The sequence below is a fragment of the Chiloscyllium punctatum genome, chromosome 24 (genome assembly GCF_047496795.1).
Source record: "Chiloscyllium punctatum isolate Juve2018m chromosome 24, sChiPun1.3, whole genome shotgun sequence".
Taxonomy (NCBI): domain Eukaryota; kingdom Metazoa; phylum Chordata; class Chondrichthyes; order Orectolobiformes; family Hemiscylliidae; genus Chiloscyllium; species Chiloscyllium punctatum.
In genome coordinates, this window is record NC_092762.1 from 66,459,849 (window position 1) to 66,469,243 (window position 9,395).

The window sequence follows — 9,395 nt, forward strand, 5'->3', positions numbered from 1 at the left end:
AAACATTTATACTGTTAATTGCCTAATTGCTGTTTAAATATTTTAAGTATCATTAAAGCAGGACCAATGTGATCAGTTGCTAATCTCTTTTCTTTAAAAAAACCTTTGAAAGGATACAAATAAAATTGTACTTGGAATTACCTACTTTAATATTCTTTACAAAAATCTTAATTTTCTTTGTAATAATCCTTTAAATGCTGCTAACTTATTTCAGTGAAAATAGCCGAACAAGTGTGAAAAGCCTGATTTGCCCTGGTGTTAAAACATACCCCTTTCAATGTGAATGCTACAAGTTTATTAAAACAGCCTAAGGCCATAAACTGGAAAAAGACGAGTTTTTACGATTAATACCCCTTTCTGAATGAGGAAGTATATGTAAAGCAGCAATTTAGTAGCATCTTCAACAAATAACACCCCAATGTTTTTTTTATACAGCAAATACAAGATCATCTGAGAAATTAATCATAACACAGTTGAATTCCAATTAAAATTTTGAATGGAGAGTTGGTCAATAAGCCATTGGAGAAAATGGTAAATAAACAGTGGGAGGCATGAAAAAAACAAATTTCAAAACGTTCAATAAGAATGCATGTCATGTGAAACAAAAAAAAAATCAGAAGAAACCAACCATGATTTCTGAGGAATTTTTCGGATAGCAATGGACACCCTTTAGAGACATGAAATATTGCAAACAATGTTAGTAAGCTTGAGGAACAAAAGTACTTTAGGAACAACAAAGGATAAATAATGTTGATAAAAAGGAAAAAGAATACTGGGGTCCCACAAAGATTGACAGTTTTTAAAAAACTCTGACAATACAAAAATGGAAATCAAACTGGACAAAATTTGCTGTCATCACTTTAACTGTAATTGATCAACTAAATTCATTGCAATTCACACATTAATCAGGCAGAGTATTTGAAATTTAAAAATTTTACTTTAAGCAATTGACATATTGCATATCGCCATACTTCACATTGCATTATATAAAAACATGGAACTTTGTGAAATTTCATTCTTACAAATTGGCCTCTTCTGTGCAGGATTGCTTATTTCTCAACCAACGGTTTTGGCTCTTTGATTTGCATTCACCAGTAGGTGCATTCCACTCAAAGTCCCAAGCACAATTGATACTCAGGGCACATATCTATGAAACGTTTCTCAAGGTCTGAACAATTCTGATGGCACAGACTCCCTTCTCTGATTACCTTAAATGTGGTGTGTTCTAGTAAAACTAGAACAGCAAGAATGGGTCTTGTCCAATCCAAAACTCCCCAATCTTCCTGTTCCAATGTTCTGTCCTTTCAAAATGCATGAAACACGCAATGTAGCACAATTAATCATCTCTAATTACAGAGACCTGCTTCAACATCAGAAAATTGTCAAAGTTAAATGTTAAACAAATTTTGCGTCTGTCTACACAATAGAAAATATAAATTACACAGGAATAGCCTGTTCACTGATGCTCAGTTTACGTTCTGCCTGGGCCACTCAGCTCCTGACCTCATTTACTATTTTGATTGAAACAAAGACACAAGACCTGAATTCCAGAGGCGAGGGAAGAGTAAGTGTTCTTCAAGGCTGCATTTTATCATATGTGGCATCAAAGAGTCCTGGCAGAACGGAGGTCAATGGGAATCAGGGGAGAACTTGCTGATTGAAGTCATCTGGCTGAGTCAATAAAGTGTGACACTGCAAACCGGAGGAGGAACATCTCATCTTCAGCCTCAGTAGTCTACAACCATATGGCCTCAACATTGAATTTACCAGTTTCCCAATCTCCCCTCTCTCCCCTCCCAGATCCAGCCCTCCAACTTGGCTCCACCCTCTTGACCTGACCTACCTGCCCATTTTCCTTCTCACCGACCTATCACAATCAACTCCTACCTTTGTCCACCTATAGCCACCCCCCCTCCTCGGTTTCTCAGTCCCCTTCGCCTCCCTGGTCCTGATGAAGGGTTATGCCCAAAACATCATCTGTCTTGCTCCTTAGATGCTGCCTGGCCTGCTGTGCTTTTTTCTGCACTACACTTTATCATCTCTGCCTTCTCCACCATCTGAAGTCCTCACTATGTCCTAGTCATCGCTGGCACAAGAGAAGGTGGATACGATTGTCAAAAATCAGTCAATTCAGCTCCAGGTCATCTCTGCTGAAGGTCCTCAGGGTAGCATCGGAGGCCTAACCATCTTCAGCTGCTTCATTAATGACCTTCTCTCCATCCAAGTATAAATCAATGATTCGTACCAACAAAAAAAAAACTGAACTCTGGAGAATTAAGTTACAAAGACTAAGACACAAGGGAGACATTAGCCATGGAAACAAATGGGAGACTAGCTGATAAGTGAGTGAAGTGTAACACTGATGCAGATAAGCTAGGGTTCTTCATCTTTGGGAATAACTCAAGAGGTACGTTAAAGTCATACAAACTACAAATTAGGATAAAGAAACAAACCTGAAAAATGCTTCAGACCCGTTTCAGCGGCTGAACACCTCAAGAGTAGGCATCATTAAGTATTTCTTTAGAGTTGGCAATGAAGAACAGACAAGTCCAAAATACAAATGGCCAATGAGGCTACATCAGAATATTGCTCTCTCCATAGAATTAAATGGAAACTTCTGGCAACCTCAGCATCCTGATTCTTAATTGGATTTGACACCATACATGCCCATCTCTTGGGCTGTCACCTTTCAGCTGTGTAATATCACCTGCCTCTAATCTGAAATCTTCATACCATGATCACTTTAGATTCAACTAATAAAATGCTCCCAAATTTCCAAGTAACATTTCTGACTCAAGATCCAGACAAGGACATTTCTAATGAGAAAGAATCCTCCCATCTCTGTATTATGTTCAAAAACATTACAAGTACTGAGTCCATGAGCAACATCTTGGGGGTCACCATTGATCAGAAACTTAATTGGACTAGCTATATTATTACTATGACTCACCACCACTACTCACCCCATATCCCCAGACCCTACTGATCACATACCCAAAAGGTAAAGTCAGGAGTGTGATGGAACCCACCCCAATAGTTTGGATAAATGTATCTCTAATGACATTCAAGTAGTTAGATACCATCCAACATAACTCCTTACCCCACCCCGCCACCATAATGACTTCCTCCATCATTACACGATGACAAAAGTATACATCAAATAGATATATTGAAACAAGTGTCAAAGCTCCTTCAAAAGCACCTTGCAAAGCCGTAACATCACTATCTAGAAGCAGAGTTGCTGCTAGGAAATATCATTTGTCACTAAAAGTTCCCTTCTTCCAAATAACATCATCCTGATGTGGAACTGTATAATCACCACTTTGCTAGGTGAAAATCCTGTAACATCCTACGTAGCAAAACTTTAGGTGTCCCTACACATGTTCATCAGACTTGGACAACAAAAATCAGCTTTGCTAACAATGCTCATACACCAACAATAATTTCTTAAAAAGTTCCTTACTCTCTCAACTTTAACTTGTCTAAAACACTGCTGCAAAATCCTCTTTCACCAACTTATAGTCCACACTAACTTCATGATGCCAAATCCAATACCTCCAACATGAAAATTTCTCTTGCTTGTTTCCATCTTTTCATTCTATCATTCTGTGCAGTCCACCAATACCTTCTAGAGTTTCAGTCTGTTGTGCACCATTCCACTTCACTAAGTGGGCCATACCCCGAGCTCACTGGACCCTCTGCTCTAGAAATTTTCCTAAACCCATCAAGCCTCACTATTTATTACATTTCCTTAAAATCTACCTTAGATGAAAAGTTTTTATTCATTGCCTCTAAAACCTCCCAGGTTTTTGCATTCAACTACCTTGTAAAAGATTTGAATTTTTAAAAAATCTATACTATGTTGCTGCTGAAAGACATCAAACTACACCAAGATAAATAGCACCACACCAGCAAACTAAGTAGATTGGGAAATTTTCTCCAGTGGTTAACACAGGAACCAACTTTCAGGCAGATCAATGATGCAAAATGTGATGTCAAGGACATCTGGATGCCACAATTAAAATCTAAGTTTGCTTTAGTTGGACAAAGGTAACAGAAAAGCCTTCACCATATAAATGTATGTTGTAACATGAAATTTTCCTTTAAATAAAGATACATAAAAGAAAAACAATCCAAGTCAGAAAATAAAGGAGAAGGATAAAACAAAGTAAAAGGCAAGATACAAATAAGAAATCGTTCAAAGCAGAAAGAAAAATAGCACTTGCAACATTGACTTGAACAGAATATCAGAATTTTACTTATGTAATAGAAGAAAATCAAGATTGACAAAATCAATCCAACTCTCCACCAAATAAAGCTTGAAGGATGACAAGAACCATACCAAGAAATTTGTCAACTTCACAATTTATCTTTGTTTGGCTTGCATAATTCAGCACTGAATGCTGCAAATGTATTAAGCAAGAAATTCCTGTATTGTACTAAACATTCCATTGTTCACAAGGGACTCATGAATTGATTCAATACCGTGCTGCTTTATGCTGTTGACAGTCTATCCCAGAACACTCAGTCCCAAACTTTCAAGTGCACTGCAATATACAACTGCATATAAAATAATTAAACTAAATGAGCTAACTGACAAAGAAATTGTCAAATTGCAGGCAAATTTGATCATATCAATGAATTAAACAAGCTTTTATTACTTTTAAAATTAGAGCCATGCATTACAATACAACCACAGAGTATAGCCCACAGCATGCGTGCTGACTCAGCAAAAATTCCCATCATTATCATGTTCAGTTCTATGAAATTGTGCAAAGTTGTCATTATGCAATACTATTTTATATTGAGAAAGTGGCCAATTTAAAACCTTCTTAATCTTTAATATTGTGCATTAGAATACTGGCCATATATTTTAAAACACACAGCTTGTCGATTCACATTTAAGTTTTTCTGGTTAGCCAAGTAAATTGTTTTAACACATTGTTATAACAGTTGAAACAAAATCTCCAATTTCCAGGCAGCATCCAAGGAGCAGGAGAATCGACGTTTCAGGGATAAGCCCTTCTTCAGGAATGAGGAGGGTGTGCCAAGCAGGCTAAGATAAAAGGTGTGGAGGAGGGACTTGGGGGAGGGGCATTGGGAAGGTGATAGGTGGAAGGAGGTTAAGGTGAGGGTGATAGGCCAGAGAGGGGGTGGGGGCGAAGAGATTGGGAAGAAGATTGCAGGTCAAGAACGCGGTGCTGAGTCCGAGGGTTGGGACTGAGCACCCACACCTCCCCTCTCACTTCCCTCCAAGGCCCCAAGGGATCCTTCCATATCCGTCACAAATTCACCGGCACCTCCACACACGCAGTGGCTGAACACTTTAACTCCCCGTCCCACTCCGCCAAGGATATGCAGGTCCTTGGCCTCCTCCATCGCCAGACCATGGCAACACGACGCCTCGAGGCACAGTGCCTCATCTTCCGCCAAGGAACCCTCCAACCACAAGGGATGAATGCAGATTTCTCCAGCTTCATTTCCCCTCCCCCCACCTTATCTCAGTCCCAACCCTCTGACTCAGCACCGCCTTCTTGACCTGCAATCTTCTTCCCAACCTCTCTGCCCCCACTCCCTCTCCAGCCTATCACCCTCACCTTAACCTCCTTCCACCTATCATGTTCCCAACGCCCCTCCCAAGTCCCTCCTCCCTACCTTTTATCTTAGCCTGCTTGGCACACCCTCCTCATTCCTGAAGGGCTTATGCCCGAAACGTCGATTCTCCTGCTCCTTGGATGCTGCCTGACCTGCTGCGCTTTTCCAGCAACACATTTTTCAGCACTATCACATACATTACTATTATTTGCATACAAACCTGAAAAGGGAGTTCAGCAAGTTGGTCAAATTGGAGGGCTTGTTGTTTGATTCTGTTCTCTCAGCAGGAACTAGTAAGCAAACATCACCCAAACCCAGGAGATTTAAAACCATCACCAGTATTGCCCTGGCTGACATTTAAGTGGTACCAGGAAGCAAGCCCAGATACTTCCAGGCCTGTATGTTTCAGTATCACACTAAGACTTAAAGCAATTAATATTCAAAAAAAAGGACAGAAAACGCCATTTAGTATTATTATTCATTAGGAAATAGTGAAATCCATTAAGGGTTGTTGATAGGGCAGTAGTCATCTTTTAGCATAGAGAATGAATTAGTTTCTGCAAAGGGTCAGGATCGATAGGATACTTTCAGTCGGCAGTGTGTGACTATGAGGTTCAAGGGTTAGTACTGGAGGTTTCTTTCTGCTATTTACAATCTATATTAATGACTTGAAGATATCGAGCAATGTAACACCAAGTAAAATTAAAGTTGGGAGGATATCACTAGAGGCTGCCAAGGGGTGGAGACAGGCTATATGAATCACAAAAAAGGTGTCAGTTGGAGCAAGGGGAAATACAATGCTACTTATTTTAGTGGAAAAGGATATTTTAAAATGGTAATAGCCAGTTAAATGTTGATGTTCTGAGAGATTTGAGTGCCAAAAGCTTAAAGTTAGTATGTAGATAAAGCATAAATGAAACATTGGCCTTTATTGCAAGAGTGTTGGAGAACAAGAATCAGTGTTGATTTTGGATTTCCTTACTGAGAGGATACACATCTTGGAGGTGGTACTACTTAGGTTCAGTAGGTTGTTCCTAAGAAAGAGGGAATTTCTATGATGTGGCTTGTAAATGGGCCTACATTTCCTGTGGTTCAGAAGAATGAATGGTGACATCACAAACAGAAAAGACTCCAAAAAGGCATAACTGAGTGGGTATTATCTACTATGGCTGTCAAGTCTAGAAGTCGAAAACAATCTTTAATTACTGCCTCCTTGCCCTGAGACTAAGATATCGAGGAATTGTTTTTCACCGTCGTGAATAAGGTTGAGAACACAACTTAACACTTCTTAGAATTCACCACCACAGAGGGCAATGGATGCTAAGTTGTTGATTGTATATTTAAAGCAGAGACAGACTTTGGGCTTAAGGTAAATCAAGGAATGTGTTAACCTTCCAAGGAACTTTAAAGTTAGATATCAACCATAACTTCATTGAACAGCAGAGCAGTTTCGAACGACTATGACCTGTTCCGGTTTCTCAGAGTTAGAAAATATATCAGCAGTCAGAAGCCTCACGTAAAGCATTAATGTACTCAAGTCTAACTTGCTCCTGCATGCTGCTGCTTTGAATTTGACAGCATTCCCAATAAGCAGTAAACTCATATTACAGAAATGTTGCAGATAATTGTTGTTTAGGTGAAAAATAATTGGGACATTAGGTGACAGATGACTTAACACAAAGCACCTACTTTCAAAAAGAAAAACTAATCCTCATTTACTTGACATTACAATTCTAATACCAAATCAAAATACTGGTTATTTACACATCTGATTTCACAAGAAACTATAGACCAGTTAGTTTAACATCTGCCCTTGGTCAAATTGTTAGAATCAAATATCAAGGAAGCAAAACAGGACAAAAAGACACTACATTGGAGTCAGCACATTTTTAGAGGGGTGAATTGGGTTATGACAAATTTGCTAGAGTTCTTCAACAACATAACAAGCAAAGTGGATAATGGGGATGCAACTGTAGTATATGCCACATAAAAAAATTAACATGCAAGTCAAGATCAAATGGGGTTGCAGTAATTTATTAGCTTGTCTAACCAACAAAGCAGAAAGTTGGGACAAATTGGTTATCTTCTGATTGGCAAGATGCAATTAATTTGGTGCCCAGGGTTTGGGCCTTACAGCCCAAAAGGTATATTAATGGTTTGGATGCATGTTAGAAAGTATCATACCCAAATTTGACGCTAAAATAGGTGGGAAATTACAATTAAAATTACTTTTGCAAATGGATAATTAGATGAATGGGCCAAAAACTTGGCAGTTTGGAGTTTAACATGGATAAGCGAGAGGCTATGCGTTTTGGTCGGAATGACAAATTATCGAAAAGAAGAACAACTTCAGCGTGCTTTGATGCAGATGGATCTCGATACTATGTGCACAGAATCACAGGAAACTCGTATGCAGGTACAACACGTAAAAAAAGCAGGCAAATGGAATTTTGGCATTTATTGCTAAAGGAAGCTATTAAAAGTTGGTAATGTTGCTACAACTGTATAAGGCATTAGTGAGAGCACACCTGGAGAACAGAGTACAGCTTTAATCACATTACTTCAGGGATGTAGTGTATTGGAGGTCATTCGGAGGAGGTTAATGAGATTGGTTCCAGAGATGAGGGATACGGCTTATGAAGAATGATTGAAAAGTTTACATCTATACTCTCTAGAGTTTGGCACATACAAGATGATAACGTACACATAAAAGGATTACTCCTCTTGTAGGGCAATCTAGAGCAAGACGGCATAACTTTAGGATAAGGAGTAGCAGATTTAAAACAGATGAGGAGAAATTACTTCTCTGAAAGGGGTGCGAATCTGTGGAATTCACAAACTGTGGGGTGGATAGGGCATTAAATAAACTTGAGGAGACAGATTTTTAATTAGTACCGGCTGAAGGACTATTGACAGCAGTGGGGAAAGAGAAGTTGAGATTGGTTATGACCATATTAAATGGCAGAGCAGATTCAAGGTGCTGAACGATCTACTCATGCTCCTAGCTCTTGGACTTCTTTCTTAAAACAGTATCAAGACAAGTATTAACAAACATGAGACAACATTCTTATCTGTGCACTATAAGAGCCAATGTGTAAATGAGATAACACTGTGACAATACAAAAATGAACAGGTACTACTGAAGAGCAAACTATAAAATTGTTGTATCCAAGTGTGCAGAACACAAATGTTTGAGTGGAAGAACAAAGTAGATTTGATTTACTTCACCGTTATATATAACCTAAAACTCCACAACTGGGTCTTTTTACATCATGGCTTATCTCAGCAGGTAAATGGACGTTGATGCATTTTTGGTTAAAAGCCCTCATCAATCTCAGTTACTAAAAGCTATACATTACTGCGTGCACTTACTTTGACATCTGAGATACTGAACATCTAACTCAAACCTGCATTAGAAATTAACCAAAGAATAAGAAAATCAAGATATCAAACTATTTGGAAACAAGGCAAATTTTGCATTACAGAATATTTTATTGAAGCAAAACGTTGACCATTTGACACTACAAGTGTCAAGTAAAGTTTAATTTATTTTCAATTGTTATAGATCACTGAAGGATAGGAGCACTTTCAATTATCTTTCTCCGCACAATTTGATGGGTAATCAAAAGAGGTAATGAGAGATGATGGTTGCACTTTGAGATTTTAAATGTTAATGTTTGTTCATTCACGTCATTATATAGTAAATATAGCAGCATCAATTGTGATAGCCCTCCCCCAACAGTCTAATTATACCATGTAGTTGATGCAAGGTTTTATTTATAAACATGTTGGTAGCTGCT

The 9,395-nt window shown here is 38.6% G+C and overlaps 1 protein-coding gene across 1 annotated transcript in view; it reads right to left on the reverse strand.

Annotated features, from left to right (window-relative positions):
• Window positions 1-9,395, reverse strand: part of LOC140494650 (unconventional myosin-Vb-like) — a 297,411-nt gene that overhangs the window by 263,036 nt on the left and 24,980 nt on the right. The window lies entirely within an intron of this gene.